This window comes from Prinia subflava, chromosome Z, assembly GCF_021018805.1.
Source record: "Prinia subflava isolate CZ2003 ecotype Zambia chromosome Z, Cam_Psub_1.2, whole genome shotgun sequence".
Taxonomy (NCBI): domain Eukaryota; kingdom Metazoa; phylum Chordata; class Aves; order Passeriformes; family Cisticolidae; genus Prinia; species Prinia subflava.
In genome coordinates, this window is record NC_086283.1 from 53584719 (window position 1) to 53604992 (window position 20274).

The 20274-nt window shown below is 42.2% G+C and overlaps 1 protein-coding gene across 3 annotated transcripts in view; it reads left to right on the top strand.

Moving 5' to 3' along the window:
- Positions 1 to 464: 464 nt before the first annotated feature.
- Positions 465 to 20274, top strand: part of SPIN1 (spindlin 1) — a 59070-nt gene continuing 39260 nt past the window's right edge. The window contains exon 1 of one of the 3 annotated variants that reach the window (XM_063421571.1): positions 465 to 587. The gene's annotated coding sequence lies outside the window, so the exon portion shown is untranslated. Of the gene's footprint in view, positions 588 to 673; positions 817 to 1651; positions 1795 to 20274 lie in introns of those variants that run through there. The other 2 variants (XM_063421570.1, XM_063421569.1) reach the window with 2 other exon arrangements.

Genomic DNA, 20274 nt, shown 5'->3' on the forward strand with positions numbered 1-20274 from the left:
ACAGATCAACATGTTTTCAGGGAACTCTTAAGTTTTGAAGGAACTACTCCTTCTTTCTCCCAGTAATATTGCCTCTCTTGAAATGAGAAGGCAATTCATGCAAAATGCAGTTGTTTGCTTGTATCTTTTACAAGTACCTTCCCTGCTAAGGTGAAGTGCTAGCGGGCCTTCTGGCATCTGCACTACACTCTTGACCTTCTCCAGCACCAAACCTGACGGAACACAAGAAGCGTTCGGACAATGTTCTTAGGCACATGGTGTGACTCATGGGGATGTCCCGTGCAGGGCTGGGAGCGGGACTCCATGATCCTCCCAGCACAGGACATTCGGCGATGGTTCGCTGGTTCTCAGTACACACTGAGGGCTGCAGGGTGACCCGGGGCGCGCCGGGGACACGCCGTGCGCCAGCGGCCGCCGCAGGCCTCGCAGCCGGCCCTCGGCGGGGCGGGTGGGGCTGCGCCCGCCGCAGTCGGGGCGGCGCAGTGCGCCTGCGCGCCGGCAGGGGGGGCCGGCGCGGGGGACGAGGGCGGGCCCCGGCCCTGTGTTTTGAACGGCGCGATGCGGGCGGCTCACTATTTGGCAGGAAGGTGAGGAGGCCTCTATCCTGGCGGCGGAGATCGCGTAGGGCGAGGGGGATCCAAATGTGGCAGAGGCGAGCTGGAGGCAGCAGCGGCGGCGGAGGGGGACAAGCGAGACGAGGAGAGCGGCCGTGCCCGCCGCCGCTGCTGCCGCCGCCGCCGCAGAGAAGCTGAGCGGCCCGGCCGGGAGGGGCTGCGCGGCAGCCCTGGCAGCCCCGGGCGCCCGCCCCGCCGGCAGGTGAGCGACCGGGGCGAGGGAGGGGACGGGGGGAGCGCAGCCCGTCGCGCCGCCCTTGGCCTGGCCCGGCCCAGTACCGGGCAGAGCCGGAGGGAGTCGCTGTGGGGGGACCGGCGCTCCCAGCCCGGCCGCGCCTCGCCTCCCTCGGGGCTCTCGCATCGTGGATCCCCCGCCCTCCCCACCCGGAAGCCGCGGGCGGCATCGGGCCGCGGGGGCTCCGCTCTGGAGGTGTCGTCTCTGCTCTCCCTTCCCCCGCAAGCTCCCCGGCTGCTTGGCAACCCCCCCGCCCTTCCGGGCTCCGAGGCTCTGCCGCCCTCCCCCGGCACGGCCCCCCGCCGCATCCATCCGTAGGGGAGCGGTGCCCTCCCCCTTTCCCCGCTGCGGAGCTATTGTGTGCGGGCTGGGGCCCGCCGAGGGGCTGCTGGCGGATAAACCTTTCCCGGGGGAGGTGGAGGCGGGAAAGCGGGACGAGGGGGGCGTGAGGGCGGCGGGGGAGCCGAGGCCGCGGGAGACAGCGCCGGCGCGGAGTGTGCGCGCCCCGCTCGCTCTGCGCTGCTGCGATCCTTTGTCTGCTGTGCCGCTTTCCCCTCCTCCCTCGCTCCTTTCCTCCCTCCTCCCTTCCCGCTGCCTCCCTGCGTTCCCCTCTCTCTCCCAGGCTCCAAGCGCTGCTGCAGCTGCAGGTTTGTAAATACTGGACCAACACACGCACACGCACACACACACACACATACACACACAGACACACACACGCACACACAACATGGCTGACGCCCGCCCTGCTCCTCCACCAGGGTCTCCGCCTTCTCCCTCAGCCTCCGCTGCTTAGCCGCTCCTCCGTGTAGGCTTTTGTTTCTTCTCCCCTCCCCCTTCATCGCCCATCCAAAAAAAAAAAAAAAAACAACCAAAAAAACCACCACCAAAAAAAAAAAGGAAAAACAATTGACCCTCCTTATTTGCTCGCATGGCGGGATTTCAAGGGTAAGGATCCTCGCTTTGGAAGCTTTCTCCTTTCGTTTTGCTGTTTACAACAAAATGAAACCTAAAATCAGAGGTGATTTGGGAACCTGGCAAGGCCTGGGGCGAGGGAGGAAGGGAGGGAAGGAGGGGGGAACTGGGTGAGCCCCGCTGAGAGAGGCTTGATTGGAATGTGCGTATCTTTTTCTCGTGTTGGGTGGGGGGAGGTTGATGCACCAAAGTGCTGGGAGAGATGAAATACTGTGTTACACTTGGCAGAATGAGCTAGGGCCTTTTCTTTCATTTCAGGACAGAATTCGGTATAAGGGGTCAACTCTGCATAATCACATTAAAAAGATCCGAACTAGTTATGTCAGAATAGGCATTGTGTAGGTAAAACCCGTAGCGTAGGCATTTTGGCTTTTTTGTATTTCCTGTATCTGCTTGTTAGTATCTTAAACAGCTTGCAAAACATGGAATACAAAACCGGAATTTACACTTGTCAGGTCTTCGTGTTGCTAGCTGTCTGTCACTGATTAATTTGCCCTTGTGATGACGATAGTACAAACTGAAGCATTTCCTTTTTCCTAAAAGAAGTGCCTTCAGATTTTTTTTTGCAGTTGTCGTTGCTTGTTTGTTTGTTTGATTTTTTTGTGATAAAGGCATGTTAAGTGAGCTCCCAAATGAAAACAAGACAGCATGCTTTTGACCTCTTTACTAGTGTAAGGCAAATGCTTAGTTCAGTACCCTCCACCTCAGTTATTCAGAGCACCCCCTTCTGGCTTTGATAAATATGGCTTATTTTTTTGCTGCTTATGACGTAAAACCAAAACACTTGAAGGTAGTTCAAGCATATCTAAAGTGATCTGCCATGAAACTGTTTTATTTCTAGCTTGTAAATTAAGGGTGAATGCTGAGGGTGGGAAGACCTGATACTTTATATTTGCGTTCTAGACCTGTTACCGTAATTCAAAGTAAATGTTTCGTTTTTCAAGGATCATACTTAAAGACATGGTCTTTATTTATACACATGGATAGCCATAGTTTCTGAGCACTGCTCTTAAGTAACAAATGTCCTAGCTATGTCATCTTTTGTCTTCTTTGCTTTAGAAGCTTCTAGTGGAGAAGCATTGGAATGGCATAACCTTGCAGCTTTTACTGAGATAGAAATATGCTCATTAAATATTGTATATGAATACTTCTTTCTGCAGCTTTTTCCATCCCCATTAATAAGCATTGATTAATTAGCAAACATTTATTATTGAGAAAATAATATATAGAAAGATTTTATGACATAAAACTTAAGTCATCCAAGTTAAAATATAATTCTGGAATGGGTGTCTACATCATAGCTTCTGAGGCAGTTGTGTTACATCTAGAGCAAAAGTCTATAGCCTTGTCCATCAGTGAATTCCTGCAGCAGGCAGTTACTTCTTTTTACATTTTTCAGTCTGAAAGCAATATTGCCTAAACTAGGATAGTTTTACCAGTTGTAGTTAATTTGTCCTTTGTTGTGATAACTACCGTGTTTTGAAATTATGCTCACCTACTAAAATTGTGAAATAGATGGAAGTATGCAGCTCGTCCCTCAGAATAGGCCTTCAGCCACTTAAACCAATTCTTAGGCTGAAGACCAAAACAAACAAAATAAAAATAACCCATCCACAACATGTCTCTTAAAATAATGGATCACTTAAAAGTAGTCACACTTAACTCTGTTACATTGCAGTTGTGTTGCTAGAGCTAAATTTTATTTTGTAAAATTGTTCTCTATTTTATCGTCTTGGTGAAGTTTCTTGTCTATAACATCTTTATTTTAGCTTGTCATTGTATTCTTTTCTGTGACATTCAGAAGATTTTTCTTTCTGTCTTGGTTGTGTTGATTTAGTCAAAATTCAGTACTGTGGGCCTTCATATCCCAGAAGGAGTAGATGTAGTTGAAGAACTTGCCTAATCTCTGTATCTTCACTTAGTGAAGGCTCTCCAGTGTTCTTGCCATTGTGAATTATGCTAGGCTGTATTCAACCAAATTAAAAACCTGAGACTGGTAAAACTTTATTTTCAAAAACTGTTTGGCAAGTGAGGCTGAGGAAAAAGAAGACTGCAAGTAATGCAGTCTCAGTGATCAGCTTGCCAAAAGAAGTTAGGAACTAGTATTTCTTTAAACCAGGCGTACTTTTCAATAGATCTTTGCTCATGTAAGTAGTGACTCAGTGTAGCTCTAAATATTTATGAAATTACCAAGTAACATACAGGCCTAAAGGTAATAAACATTTCGTACATTCATATTCAGTACTTTATATTTTCTCAGTCTGAGTATTCTTTCATCCTCTTACCCAGTATCTTTCCTTGCTATCTGTTGCCAGGCTGCACTCTTTGACATGTTCAGATCTGTACACCTCTAGCTGATGCAAGAGCTGTGTGTTAATGTAATGCATGATTTGCTTAATGTTTGACAAACGAAATATTTTTAGAAGGATTCTATTTACTGAAGCGAAACACCATTTTTAAATTTATATTTTCCTTTCTGAACAATGAAGCCTTTTACTGCAAACTTATCATTCCATTTTGGTTTTTTGTCTCCTTTCCTTCTTTTTTTTCACCAGGTAACAGAAAGATCAAACTTGATTTCTTTATGGTATGGTATGAGAACATGTTTTCATAGGGGACTAAAACCAATTCAACAAACTGGTTTAGAAAACCATCTTCGAAAGTTGTTCACTGAAGCTGAACCAAAAGAGAGAACACACTTACAGAAAGTTGTTTCCTGTTGTGTGGTTAGCTTTTTTCTCCTGACAGGTGTGAGAGAAATATTTGGTTTGTTGTTTTCGTTGTGTTCCTTCTCTTACTGCTCTTCAGAGGTCAGTGATTTTATGATGGAAGAGTGAATACTGATCTTTCTTGACACTAGTTCTCCTTATGAGTATCTCCTGTATATCAGGATGTGTCCTACTTGCTGTCCAGATGCTATCTAGATGTCATTGTGCCATCTACTGTAAAGAATGGGGAATCTGACTTTGCTTTATGAATTCATAGACTTGCTTCTGTCTGTGTCTCTGACGTGAATATATGTTGAGATCCTTAAAACAGTCCAGTAAACTGGTTTCTATTTAGCTGTGAACAATTGATTCCAGAGACAAAGGGGCCTTGTCACTGATCCATTTCAAACAATGGTGAAATAATTTAATTTGAACTGCTTTCACCATGTGGTGGCTGAAGTTAATAGGGTACCCTTTCTGTAATAGGGTAAAATGTGAATTTGCTGAAGACATACAATTCAGGAGGTAAATGGATTTGGCTTTCAGATTGTGGAGGATGGTTCTACAAATCCAGGTTATATTTTTTTATTTCTTTCCTGTAATATATGTTGTGAAACTGCTGTAAATCTATGTTATTTGAGGTCTTGAATGACTGACTTGGAAACTTCATTACCATAATGGTTCCACCAAATGAAATGTATAGAAATAGTAATGATTACCTGTGGTGTCTTCTAGCTGTGACTGATACCTAATCATATTTTAATTTTTGCAGTTATTACACCTTGGTGGAGATGTTCTTGAAATATTTTGATGAATTTATACTCTTTTTGATAAGACTTAAAAATCCCTAAAACTTGATGAGTTCCTTGATTTGGTTTGGTTTGTTTTTTTTTTTTTTGTTAAGACCTTTTTTGTGTGTTGTTTTAATGTTATTGTGGAATATTCCAGTACAGTATTCAAGTTCTGCACCTACAAATACCAGTGAGAGTAGGTGCTTATTTCAGAAGCAGTTCTGTGGATTTCAGTGATTTAATAAATACTTGACTTTCACAGAATGGGTGCTGAATTTAAGCATTCTGTTCCATATAGTATTTTGAACAAAAGGGAGCTGTATCAGATAGTTACTGCTTTGTAGTATAGTAAGCTGTTCTAGGTGGTTTATGCCATCATACTGAGGTAAAGTGTCACCAACATAGACTTCAAAAACAATGTAAACAACAACAAAACAAGCAAAACCCAACTGCTCAACTTCTTTTTCCATTAACTTCTTTGGATCCCACTTAAATGTAAAAGAACTTAGCAAGATCATGATTTCATACCCTAGGTGGATAAGGATAGAAAGAGTCATTAGATGTCAGACTTTTGGTCTATTTAATTTATAAAAATCAAGTAATTATTTGATTCAGAACTGTTTCAATTTTTTCCTAATTTAGTGTTTATGTTTCTTACATGGAAGTTGTGGCTAGTTATGCAGCACCAAGGCAGCTCAAGTCCAATATATTATCTTGTGGTTTCAGCTGAAATTTTTAAATAGGGGAAATTTTCACCTTTCTAGATTTAATATTTTGTGACCTGAGTAGCACAAGAAAATTCATGTTCTAGATTAGTTCTCCAGTGATAATTCTGTAAAGTTTTGTTGATAGACTTTTCTGGATACCGTGACAAGCACAATGTTTGCTGAAGTCCAGGGTTGTGCTTAGGGTTCTTTTGGTAAGCAAAAGCTGAGTATGTGCCATGGACTGGGAAGTATTTGTGTGTATTCTGCTGCGTATCTGTAACTTACTTCTGGTTTTCATTGTGCACTTAAAAGTGACTGCAAATTAGACCGTCTTTTTTCAGGTTTTTAGGAATGATAAAAATTAGTAAAAATAGTGCTTCAAACATGGAGTTTGTGTAACTGATAAAATTATACTTGGAAAAGAATTGACTGATTCTGGACAATAGCTTGCCTGTCATGTTTAATAACCATGTATGTTTTAGACAATGATCTAAACATCACAGTTGTTATGAATATCAACAAAAAAATCCAATCCAAACAAAATTGATATAGCAGCAAATAAGTTTAATTGCATTAATCAAATAAAAGGATACATTCAAATAAAATGTATCCCATCTTCATAAAAGTAATTTAGCAGTGAATGGACCCAGTATCAATAAAACTTAAGCAAAAGGCCAGCCAGGCCGGGGTACATGTGCAGGATTCAAGACACCCTGCCACATGTACAATCAAAGCCTATTTCATCTATACTTTTATACTATAGCTAACACTCCATCTCCTCCCATCTTCGATTGTCTCCTCCCAGTTTTGATTCTTGAAATCTGCGTCACCTTCTTCATTGCGTATGCTCCGGTTATTTTCTGGGGGTCATCCGACGCATTTTGGCGGTCGTGAGATGAAGACTGCTCCTCTTCCTTGTGTGTCCTTTGCTTGACCTCACCAGTTACATATGTGTGCCAAGCTACAGTTCCAATAGATAAGGCAATAATTCTTTAAAAAAAAATCTGGATTTGTCTCAATTTTCCTGGACTCATCCCAAACCTGTTTTTAGCATCTCAAGGACACTACTACTCCCTACTAGTAACTACTAACAGAAGTTACATCCTGCTTCTGATGATATTTTGCCAAAGAGGGGGACAACTTCTAACACTATACCTTTGTTACTGAAGTTTTACTAGTTCTGCTAATATTGATTAACTATAAAGTTACAATTTAACATTAACCATTAATATTAAATATATAAAGTTACAATTTAGCACTAACCTGTTGATATAAGTATATATAAAGTTACAATTTAGCACCAACAATACTCATTTATTACAGAGTGAAGCTTGAATGGGGGCAAACAAGTTAGAGATCAATTTACTCCTTTCTCAAAATGTTTCTGCTGCAAAGAGCTTTGTTGAATGGATGTAATTAGCTTTTTCTTCAGAAATCCCCTTCAGAAATTCTTTGTCTTGTTGGTGAAAGATGATGTACAAAGCCATTAATTGATTGTTTAGCTATCGGTAGAATTACAAATGAGATATTGTGGTGCTGAGATTTTGTGAGATATAATAGGCCAAAATCCATAGTCTGTCATGTCTGCCTTCAAAAGCAGCTTAACAGTAGATTCTGACTTTCATGTGACTTCACAGAAATCTGTTCTTGAGTGCTTTTAGGGTTAAGGGATATGCAGATGTTCAGTATACTTGGGAACTACAGCTTGTTGCATATTCTTATGGTTTTATGTTTATAGGCAGAGCAGCTGACCTCTGGGTCGTCTCTCCCTACTGCTGAAGGGAGGAGTGAATAAGCACAGAAGTCTTCAGTTCCTAGACTTCTAGTTCATCTCAGGTGAATTACATCTCTGTCTTCTGCTCCCCTATTTTGTCAGTAAAGCATACGTACTGTTAGGTGCCAGACAGAGGATGAGAGGGCAAGCACTTTCCTATATGTTTGAGTTGGGGGGAATTTTATTCCTGCCTTCAGTTATACCTGTGTGTCTTGGTTTGAAAGACAGATGTCTGCTCAGGAAGGCAGGAGCCTCCCTTGGAATGCAGATTATGATGCTCTTCCTTCCAACTTGTTACAAATTTGAAATTAAGAAGCTTTCAGGCAAAGGTAAGAGAAATGGAGTAACAGTTCTTTACTAGTATGGGTAACAAGTCAAACAAATAGCAACAGTGGCAGTGACAACAAAGGAGCAGCAAACCCAGCGCAGGCTCTTCCCGCTCTCGAGGCGCTTTCCCCTGGTGGAGTTCCGCCCGCGGCCGGCAGGGGGCGCTGCTGGCTCCCGGTGGGCGGGGCCATCGCGGTTACTGCCCCACGCCTGCAGGGGGTGCTGTGGCGCGGGCCCGGCCTCTCTCCAGGTGGACAATGGCGGATGCAGCCGGCAGAAGGGATGGAGAAGGTTTTCTTTACAAACCCCCAGGGGCCGCTGATCCTGGTGCCCCCTCTGGACAGCAAAAGAACCTGTAGCAGGGACCTCAGAGCAGCAAGCTGGGATGGCAGGGATGAGCAAGTCAGAGTGGTGGACGACATGTGTCAGAAACTTCACAGCTGTGGCTGGAACCACAGGGTGTTCAGTCTGTGGAGAGCTACAGTGTCATGAAAAACTCAGAGCAGTGGCAAAATAAAACCAAACAAAAAAAAATGGATGGAGGTGGGGAAGCGGCAGCCTGCCTTTGAGTGGGGCAGGGAAAAGGCTCCCTGGGAGGGGAAAGGGCTTGGGATCCCAGAGTTTTCTCTTAAGGCTCCTGAGCAGATGGTGAAAAGTCCCTTTTCTAGTGAGATAGGTCTTAATAAGGTTCCAGTTCAGTGGCTGCTTTCACGAGCAAAGGCTCAACCCACATCAGAAGAAGCAGGACGGGGCTGGCCTCCAGCAGCGGCAGTGAATTCTCTTCCCCAGCTGAGTGCAAGAGAGCTAGGAGCTGCCCCAGCCCCTTCTTTTTGCAGCACAATTCTCGAGGCATCTCTGCCCTTCCCAGAGAAACTCCAGAGAGGCAGCCAGCTGGACCTCTTCCCTGAGCTGGCCACTTCTCTTGTCTCCTAAGTACCCGGTCGCTATTGTCTCCTAGCAACACATATGGGAGAAGATTCCCTGAGAGGAACAAACGAAAGGAAGAATCTTAAACCCCAGCACTGTGTTTACAGTACTTACACCTGCTTGTATGGAAGGAGATCAGACAGGTTAATGTTACTTCATGCCACTAGGGATATGCGGCTGTATTAATAGTGGATGAAAAGTACATTTGCAAATGCTGTAACCTTGGTGGCTAACCAGCAGTAAAACGGGCATTGCATTGCAGATAGTTTTAGACTAGAGGCTTGAACAACTGAATTTACATGGATTTGTTTGAGGCAGGTTTTTTCCTTTGCTCTTAGGTATAATTTAATTGAAGAAAGAAAAGTGAATTATGTGAATAAACTTCCTAGGTTTTGGTTGTACTTAAGCCTCTAATCACATTTCTAGGAGTGTTTGTATTTGGGTAAGGGTGGCGCAGCATAGCACTGGCATGAGCAAAAGAGGCAGAGGTGTGGTTGTTTTAGCGTGTACTTTGATAATCTCCAGGACAGACTTCTAGAAAGCCTCACCTGATTTTATGGGGAAGAATATCCTCCTTCCTGAGATTGTGTTTGCTGGAAGATAGATCACTTTTTCTGTTCTTCATTTTCTTTATTTCCCCTTCTCTGCTACCCAACGGAGTAGACTCAGCTTTGTTTCATGGACCACAAGACAATTTAGTCCTCCCTGCAAATAAGCATGTGCATTTTCAAAATGGAGGAGGGATGTGTGTGTTTTGGGGAGGATTGTTGTTGCCACCAATACCCAGACTGGTGCAGAATCTCAGAAAATACACTTAAGTGTTTATTGTGAATCTAACTGAGATCATATATAAAACTTAGCAGAGACAAAATGAGATTTTAAAGGAAAAAAAAAAAACAAACCACCTACATTTACCTTTTGCTGAAGCTGGAAGTTCTGCCTCCACGTTCTGTCATAACTAATTTACTTTTTCATTTCATTTCCATTTGTTCTAGTTGCACAGGGCAGTAGTTTCAGAGCAGCATTTTGAATGCAAGTTACCACCAAAGTAAGACAAGGAAAGCAGGTTTACTGTGGGTCAGACATGGTATGGTAGAGAACAAGTAATTCCAAGGTGCTTGTCACTCTGGAAGCCCTGACATCATTTTGTTAGGTTTCTGCAACTAGAGAATGAGAACAACATAGTGTTTTATGTCGTCTGTACTCAAATGCATGCAGATGTTGTCTTAAAGTTCATTTTTTCACAGTCCAGTAAATAACTTCGCAGAATAACTTAAGCTATTTTATCATCTGCTTAAATACTTCAGATATACTAATTAGTTTCATGAGTATGCAGATACCATACTAAAATGAGAACCAATATTTTGTGCATTTTTTTTCTAATGTGCTTTTTAAGAAATACTAGTGGTATGAGGATTTGTGTGTTCCGATGTCTCAACAGCTTTTAGGGAGAGTCACTGGTTTCACAGCTGAACTTTTCTCTCTGTTATCTTGCTCCTTACCAATAATTGCTCACACTCACATACATACTTACGAAGAATGTGTTGTGTTTTTTCGCTAAAAGTGTGAAAGGGCTGTACTCAAACAAATGTTATGTCACAATGCTGATGGTTTCACAATGCTTATGGTTTTCATCTTAGAGAAGAATCTATGGTTGGTGGTTTAATAAGGTACCATTGTCTTTGATGAATCCAGTGCTGACTGCAGTATTTAAATTAATATTGCAAATACCTGATATAAATCTTCTACAGCTAATTTCTCTTCTTTTAAAGGAACAGTTTTTGTTCTTTCTGACTCTCCAGACTTACAGAAACCGTTGTAGTTAGCTGTAATTAGAACTCATATAATACAATGCTGAAATTTGTTTTCAGTGACTTGCTGTTATGCAGATTGCATCTTTGACATCTGTTGCAGCTATTCACCATTTAAATGTGGTAATCTTTTTAGGCCAAGATTTTTAGACAGTGAGTGAATATTCTGCAGTTGATCTGGAAAAACTAACATCTCATTTTTCATTAGTAGCCATGGCAAGAGACTGCCATTCTTGACAGCAAGTGTTTTCATTTAAGTGGTTTATGAGTCCACTGTAGACACTTACATGAATGCATTTGAGAACTGATTCAGTATATGCTAAAATGGCTGAATCTGAATTCAGTTTAGAACTGCTCAGCATTTTCAAATGATAGAGATCATTTTCTCTGAATTGTTTTTTCAGTTTTGGTTTTTTAATGTTTTTTTTTTCCCCTGGTCATTGCAAAGATAGGATGAAAAATGCTATTGATTGGAGTTGCCTATGTCTATAAGCTTTTTTGAAAATCAGATGTGTAGGGAGAAATTTTCCTATGTTTAGAATATGAGTTTAATATCTATCACTGTGATCATGCTTCAGTTTGCAAAAGTGGTATTGTTTGCTCCTACATTGCAGTGATTCCAAAAAAAATTATTCATTTTCTTCTGACTAGAGGAGGCCAAAGTTTATCAATATTTTAATTCTAATTCTTCTTCCTGCTGTCAGCAGATTTAAGAAAAAGAGCTGTGATTTTATTAAAATACGGGCAATCAGTGTTTCTGTCCAGTGGAAACCCCAAGTTAATATCTGATTTATTAAAAACTGTTATGGTTGTAGCTACTGTGATGGTTATGGGAGAAGTTTGGAGGCATGTGTCTCAAATCTATGAATAAATAGATTTGGCAAATCTTGTCGTAGTTTTGATTGTCATACTTTTGGTTGTCATAGTTTTGGTCCTGCTTTTTCTTTTCTTTGTAAGTGCTGAATTACTACTTATATGTCAATAGCCTCATTGGTTACTTGGGTTGGGGTTCATAACAATTAAATTTTGATTTTCTAGTCAATACTTTGAATAATAGCTTGTTTTAAGAATTTTGAATATTTATGCACTTTATTTGCATTAAAAGTTGGTAGGTGGTTGCTGTGTTGCACAAGTATTTTATTTGCACAGGTATTTGTGTCACAAATTCTTACATTAGTTTAGGAATTTTTTGTATTATGCGTAGGTTTAATTTGGTTTTGCAGTGGCATCTTCTCAGGATGCTCAAAAACATATCAAAGAATAATTTGGTACTTGTGACACACAGACTAAAAAGCTTGCAAGTGGTCCATCTAATGGAGATCAGCCCCCTGCCCCCCAAAATTATATGCTGTTTGTAATAAATGCCAAGCCAATTCCAAATTGATAAATGATTTTATTAATTTTAGAGAAATAATTGGACAGAATTTTGGGTAAGCCAACAATCAAAGAATCAGTGTCGAGTCCCGGGATCGGCACTGGGTGAGCCTTAGCTGCGGCCTCTATCGGACCGCTGCTCCCCCGGTTCCCGCTGTCGGTTCCGTGAGCCCAGTTTTTATGCAGTTCTTTTAGCAGGACCGAGCATTACTCCATGCATTCTTTGTCCCTCCAGTTTTCCTTTGTATTCATGGAGGTCCATCTTTGCTGCTTGGTCAGTTGAATCAGCTTTCCTTCATATTTATGGAGATTCATCTTTGCCGTTTGGTCCCTTGAATAGTTCTCCTGTGGGGAGATGAATATTCGGTACAACTTCTGGGAATCGTGCATTGAGATGCGTGTCCCTGGTGGCGGAACATGACCTTCATTTGTAAATCCGGTCATTCCCCAGTTCGGCAAGGTCGTTCCCGAATCCGTCTACCCCCCGCGCCCCCCAGCCTTGTATGATTTTACCTTTTATTCCAAAGGGCATAACTTGATTTATATTATACATACATTATAAACACAAATTATCCCACATCATTTATCACACTGCTCATGTTCCTTCCATGTTTAAAGGTGTGGTAGCCCTGCTAGCCTGGATTGTTGAGAAATGGTTGTTACGCACTTAAAATGACACTTAGAAAGATCAGCCATCCTTCTCAAGAGTCGTAAACGCAAGAGTTTGACTTGCCATGATAAGTCAGCCTAACAGACTTATAAGTGCAGTAACTTTCCACTCCATTACATTCTAACTACAAGGGAACATACGTTTGCCCTAGGCTTGCTCTTCCAGAATGTTGGAGTGATCCTTTTGGCTTTGGATTCTTCTCTGATTAGCACGATAGAAATCAAACCTAGTCTTCTGACAGAGGCTGACCAAAGTATACTCCTTGAGGAGACACAAGCAGAGAACAGAGGTGCTTTACTTTTTTAAACAGACATTTTTCTCCCTGATTTCCAGAGACCTGTTGTACATATTTCCAAACCAAATTGAGTAAACTTGCTTAGAGTTGTAATAAATTATTTGGGTTACTTCTGTCTGTAAATACATGACTAAGAACAAAATAAATGTATTGTAGAACTTTAAGTTCACTTGCATTTACCTTAGAGTGGTAGTAAGCACAGTGATTGTGTGACACAGCGGTGCTGCTGTCATATCCTGGGTAGCTGTTATTTTTGTCCACGGGTTTTTGGTTTTTTTATTCGAGGGAGGGGAGGATAGTTGCCTACCAGGAAGGAAAGTTTTAGAACCACAGAGTGGTTTGGTTTGGAATGGACCTTAAAAGTCACCTAGTTCTGACTCCTCTGCCATGGACAGGTACACCTTCCTAGACCTAGATCCTAGACCAGGATGCTCAAAGGCAAATTCAGCCAGACTTTAAACACTTCCAGAGAGGAGGCATCTACAGCTTCTCTGGGCAGCTTGCTCCAGTGCTTCACCATCTGCGCAGTGAAGAATTTCTTCCTAATACTAATCTAAACCTGTCCTCTCTTATTTTGAAACCACTCCCTCATGTTCTGTTGCTGCTTGCCTTGGTCAAGTCATTCTCCAGCCTTCTTGTAGGTCCTCTTCAGGTACTGAAAGGCTGGTCTTTTCCAGGTGGAACAACTTCACCTCTCAACCCGACCTTGTAGAGATGTGAGCCAGCCCTGTGATCATCAGCTGAGAAGCTAACTTGGTTCATATTTGCCATGATGAAAAAGTGTGCTGCTTTGGGTGATTACACAAGCCTGTGACAACTTGTTGTGTTGTCTATGCAGGTTCTTGCTCTGTGGTTAAATGCAAAGTTATTTGCAGTAGACTGACCACTTAGGAGTGGGTTAAAATTTACCTTTGGATAAAGTGGTGCAAGGGAGGTTATCATGACTTTGATTAAGTACTGGCCAGATCTCTTCACATTGTTTTAAAGAAAGCCTTATCTTGTTAGGTTACTTTTAGCATGGAGGACCATGTAAGTATCAAATGATCAGGCTGTAGGTTAGAACATACACAAGGTTAAATCAGCAATACTTTTGCATTGCCTGTAAGAGGATGCTTTAAAAAGAAATTATTGTATTTCAGAGTCTTGGTATATTGTGCAAAGTTGTAGGAAGAATTGAAGCAATATAGTGGAAAGAAATATCTTCACATTACTTAGTATAATGTAAATGTTGTCACTGTTTTTAAATAAACTGTTTGGCTAAACTTTGGTAGCTGCTGATGATTCCATAGTAGAAGGACAGAATAATACTGAAACTGAACCTCCTCTTTTCTTAGCACAGACAAATCATTCAGTCATAGAAGAGGTTGTGCTTGTCCATGCTGCTTGAAAGTAGACATGAGCTATAAGAAAAGTCATTTAAAATGCACTGTGTGTCTTTATTGTTCTTGTATGAAGGTGTGCATAATGTTGCAGTACTGGGAAAATTTTTTTGTTTTCAAAATTAGTGTTGCTCTTCCATCTGTATGTACAGGAAAATAGATATATTTGTTCTTAGCCATTAGAAAGAAAATAGACTAGAATTATTCTTTATTTAAAAAACCATTACATGATCTAATGTGGAATTTGAAAGTTTATGTTGAGAAGCATATTTTTGTTTGTTGAGGTTTTGTTGTTGTTTTTTTTTCCCTAAGGTAGTTCTTGTACGCTCATTTGGCATGAGTCAGTTCTCTAACCCCTTCAGTAGCTTCATTCCTATTCAGTAGATCAGCCAAAATGTGTGCATTTAATACTAGATTTTTTTTATTTATTTATTTATTTTTTTTTTTTTCCATTTTTGTGTTCAATTTTTGGCATTTTCTTTTTTGAACCAAGAGAGATCAAGGAGTTCTTCAAAGGACAAATGTATGTCAAAATGTCAGTGAGTCCTTAGCCAAATATTTAATCTGGTTGTAATATTGCCTATGTGGGAAGCAGATCAAATGAGAAACTATTACATTTTAATCAGTTTTATATCAGTAAAATGCTCTACTTTTGCACGGCTTCACTGTTCATAACTTGTAAGAAGCCAGACTAAGCCTGCAAGGTTTTCTGAAATGAATTTCTGGAGAACTTCACTTTCCTTTGTTTTCTGGGCTATTTATTTATGAATGCTTAAAGTGGCAGTCCTGCAGTTTTCCTTTACCTGGAAAGTTCAGAAAGTGAATTTCAGAATCATAATTGTATTTAGTGTGAGAGTAAACTTAAAATTGGAGTTAACTGAGCTTTTAAAATTTTGTTTCTGCATTCTAGATATGGCATGTCATTTTCTACTTTCTTTTACCTCATTAATCTCATTTTTCTTTATTTATCACTGGTTTTGTCAGTGGGTTGGGTTTTTTACAGCTGTGCGTATTGATAACCAGCAGTTCCTTTTCAGGCAAAATCCTATGCCTATTTTCAATTGCAATCAACAGCTGATGTCTGGCTTAGTGACTATGTAGTGTTATCACTGCCTCTTACTTATAATCCAGCCATGTGACTTGAAATTTGGCATTTAAAAATTAGTGCATTTTAGATATGAATTTTATAACCACTGATGTATGACACCTTTAGTAATGGCATTGTATAGATATTTTCTGTCCCGTTTTCTTTCTCTGAAGAATTTCAGGACCATATAACGCCATATAACATGTAAATAAAATGAAGAAAGGTTTGATTGTAGGTTCCCAATCTCTTTCCAGTTGATTCCAAGGTCCAGACAATGGAAGAAGTCTTGATCTGTGAACTATTGAGCTGGGCCAGCTGTCTTGCAGGTGCAACTCTCTGTTCTTTATGGGAGATTGAGAACTTTTAAAACCTCTGGTGGCTTAATTCCCACATAGCAATACTGGGCTGGATGTTCCATTAGTTTCACTATTCCCTTTTTCATGGAAAAAACAGAATGAAAAATAGATAAAGCATGATTAAAGGACTGTTGCTATGGTTTTCGGACGGCACAGAAATAACAACATGACTCTCCATGATGGTAAAGATGAGAGCAAACTTTATTCTTCTAAATTCTACTTTTATAGAGTAGTTCGGTACAAAGAACATGATTGGTTATTCAGCGTCTACACTCTTTTGTAAATATTTCTTTCCAGTAAACATGTTGGAAAAACACCACCTGCAGATGGTTTCTCACTTCCCAAGGTTTGTTTGAATTCCTCCTTTAGATTTCTCAGGCTAACATGAGAAAGTTGCTCACTTGCCTTTCACACAGACACTAGCAGAGCCTGAAGCCTAAATTCAGACCAATGTCAGGCCCACATCTCCCCCTTTTAGTTTTTGCTGAGGGCGGCGTCTGTGTCTGTGTCCTCTCCTGCAGGGCCCTTGCAGGAGAAAAAAACAAACATGACACCAGAAGTCCCATTAGTAATCAACCAATTACTAAACAGAACTTTCATTGGGCACCAACTTAAATGGTCAGGGAAGTTCTGTGGCATTTGGTGTTGACCCTTCATAACCATGTCCATGCACCAGCGTCAAGCTTAGCTATTTACTAATTCTAATACAGAAAAGAACAAAACATCATTAGCCTGCTCAAAAATGGCAGTCTAATTTGTCAAGATCCATCACTCTAGGAATCATCCTTTCAGATAACAAGGGCTTTTTCTGCCTTTTAGCAAAGGACAGTGGTCCTTGCATTACACCTGCAACCGCAAACTGATTTAATTTTCCAATTATTTGGACAACCTGAGTTGACCCTTTTTTTTTTTTTTTTTTTTTTTTTTTTTTTTTTAATTGCAAAAATGCATGCGATGTTTGAAAGGGCAAAGACCCATTGCAGGATGTGCAGGACTGGACCACTGTTCACTCAATTGGCCCATGATATCTGTAGGATGTCACCTAGAAAGAAAAAAAGAATAACAAAATTAATAAAAATATCAATAAAAAATATCTGACTCCAAAAAAAATCTACATGATCCCAAAGACCAGAAAGGCAAAAACCACAAAGTGAAATAACAGCCCTTAATAACTACAAAACATACACCGAAGGCACGTGAAATATTACCTAAAATACAACTACATCTATGTAAGAAACTTAAATGAAACAACATCTACTATAAAATTAAAACACATGAAAAGAAAAAGTCCATTGAGACAAGATGTTGATCCTTAGCATCACTGGATGTCTTCTTGAAGCCTGGAGCAGGGAGTGACTTGAGGATGATCGATGAAAACAGGACCATGCTGCTGACACAGGACTTCTGTTGTCTCCATAACTTCCAACCGCATGGTCATCTTTGCAGTCTATATGACAGCCACTAAGGCTATGCAATGTCCCTTTTCACTCCTCAAAGGTGATGGGTAACACGACTGCTGAACCTGCTAATGATAAAACACAGGCACATCTTCTCCTTAAGTTAACAAACTTGTCAGGCTCCACTGCCCTAAACTGATAACTTGTCAGACTCCATTGTCTAAATTCAACATCCAGGTTTCAGAATTACTTTTTCTTCAGGTTCATAACATAAATGTTACATTGTTGCATGTTATCTTTTTGATAATAATTTTGATCAGCCCAGGAACTGCAAAAGCTGAAGTGCTTCTTTTCCAGTGACAACCTGTTCATCCTTCCCGGGCAGGAATTCCAGGTTCACCTCAAAGATCAATTCAGCTATTATATTTAAAGGTCAAATTGTTGAGTCAAATAACTCATATGTAATTTTTACTAAAACATCTGGGCAAATAGGCAATTCCCATCCAGAGAGAGCCAAGGCATGGCCAGTGCCCAGCTCTAACTGCAGAGGAATCCCTTACACCAATTTTAAAAATAAACTTCTTAAAAATCTTATAATAAGAAACTAATATGGTAATTGACACCTCCTAAATTTGTCAGGGTAGAGATGCTCTGAGCTCAGCAGGCTCCTGAGATGGTCTGTGACCAGGATTGGAACTGCATCCCAAACCGTCAGGACAGAGGAGGCATTCTTACAAACTCAGATAACCTTGTCTGGAAATCTGAAAATATTTAGAAAATCATGAATGCAAAACTAGCATAGACAGCTAGAAAACAAGGAAAAATTCTTGGGTGACACGTGTCTTACAGGCAATTATAGACAAATAGCAAAGTACATGAGAAGAAGAAGCAGAAGCAGCAGCAGCAGCAGCAGCAGCCGGCTGTAGAACTGTAATAACTTTATCATATCAGTGAATTCACATCAAATATCTTAAAAACTGAGATAACACTTAAAACTCATAACTGATGGTTATACTGTAGAATTATTAATAATTCTTGTGTTATCTGCGAAAGGTAACAAAGGTTGCTTATTTGTTTTTTGTATTTCTTGTCATTTTTCTTCTATTATGAACAGGCATCTGTTCACAGAGACGCCTTGAGAAGAAATGTTTTGAGGGAGGGGGGGAGGGAAAAAACCCAAACAAAAATCAACTGTCCCTCTAAAAGGAAAAGCTTCTGCTCACCTCAAAGGCGACGAAGCTATTTGGCCCTCCCTAAGTGGGGCTTTGGGGGCTCAAGGGCCCAGGGCCACCCCGCGGAGCTGGGGGAAATCCAAACAAACGTGGCCCCCATTTTTCTGTAAAGGAAAAAGCTTCTGCCTGCCTTAAAGGCGGTGAAGCTATTTGGCCCTGCCCTAAGTGGGGCTTTGGGGGCTCAATGGCCCCAGGGCCGCTCCGCAGAGCTGGGGGAAATCCAAACAAACGTGGCCCCCATTTCTATGTAAAAAAAAAAAAAATTCAAGCGAAGCAACTCCCACAGCATTATCCGCTGTCTAGAGGAACGGCAAGTTCCTCGTGCCCTATTCGCAGTCAGCCGCTCGGCCCGCAGGGAAGGAGTGGGGGAGCGAACCCCGCCGCTCATGGCGGGGGGAAGGGGGAAAAGGAGCGAGGAGACCGCTCCTCCGTTCCTATGACGACTTGCTGTGCAAATTCACGCGGGAAGGAAATGGAGGGGAAACGGGGAGGGGACAACGGAGCGGTGCTCGGCGGAGCTCAGCCCGCCGCCGCCCTGCCGCCGCCTGTCTCAAGCGGAGAGCCGGTGGCCCCCCTCACCGCCCTGGGGGGAAGGGGGGGGGAACGAAGAGGCAAAGCTGCTCCAAGCCGCCCGTCTCAGCGGCACCGCGCGGGGAAGGGACCTGCGGGCCCCCCCCCGACCCGCGCGCCTGTGGGGAGGGGGGAACCGAGTACGGAAAAACGAGAGAGAGAGAGATTTTGCAGCTGCTGCAGCGCCCTGGAGCAGGGCGGGAGAAAAACCGAGCGAGAGAGAGAGAAGGCAGGGAGATCGCATCCGTGCTGCCATGCCTCTGTCTCACCGCACCCCCCATCCCCGCGCAAGGGAAAGAACAAAGTTAAAACACAGAGACACAAGGAAAGACAAGCCCTAAACTCACACAGGCAATCATAAAAACAAGCACAGGTAACGTTAAAAGCATAAAACACTCATAAAGTGAACTTTTCGCCCTGAACACACAGAAGGATACAGAGGGATCAAAGGTTTTCGATCCCGGTCCCGTCCGCAGGCCAGATGCTGGGCCACGCCGAGGAGGAAAGGATCGTTGTGTCACACTCTGGGTCGGAATCTGACCAGCTGTATCTTGGACGGGCTAGCATCTTTTAAAGTCACGGTACAGACCAGTCGCAGTGGATGATAGCGCAGGAACCACTGCCAGCCATCCGTGGTATGAAGAAAGGAGAAGGAAAAGCCAAGGAAGCGCCGTCTCTGCCGGCCGGGAGAGGCTTACAGACGCTCGCTTTGATCTCGGCCAGATAGAACCGAAAGAGGTCGGGGGAGCGCTGGGCAAGCTGTCGGCAGCGAAGAATTCCAGCTGCTCTTGTCAGGAAAGGCACAAGCTGTCCTCTCTCAGGAGAGGGGTTCCCCAGGTTTTTCTGGAACCTCTGCCCAGCTGTCTTTTCTAGAAATTAAAGTCCAGCTGTGCTGGGTGCCGTCCGACCTGCTGTCTTTTGGCAGGATTGATCTTTTTCCATGGTCAGCAGGACCAGCATTCTTTAGAAAAAACGTGGAGATATTTCGCTTACCTCTCTGAGGAGGCAGGTAGAATTTTCAAGCTTTGCTGCATGAATCAGTCCCGGC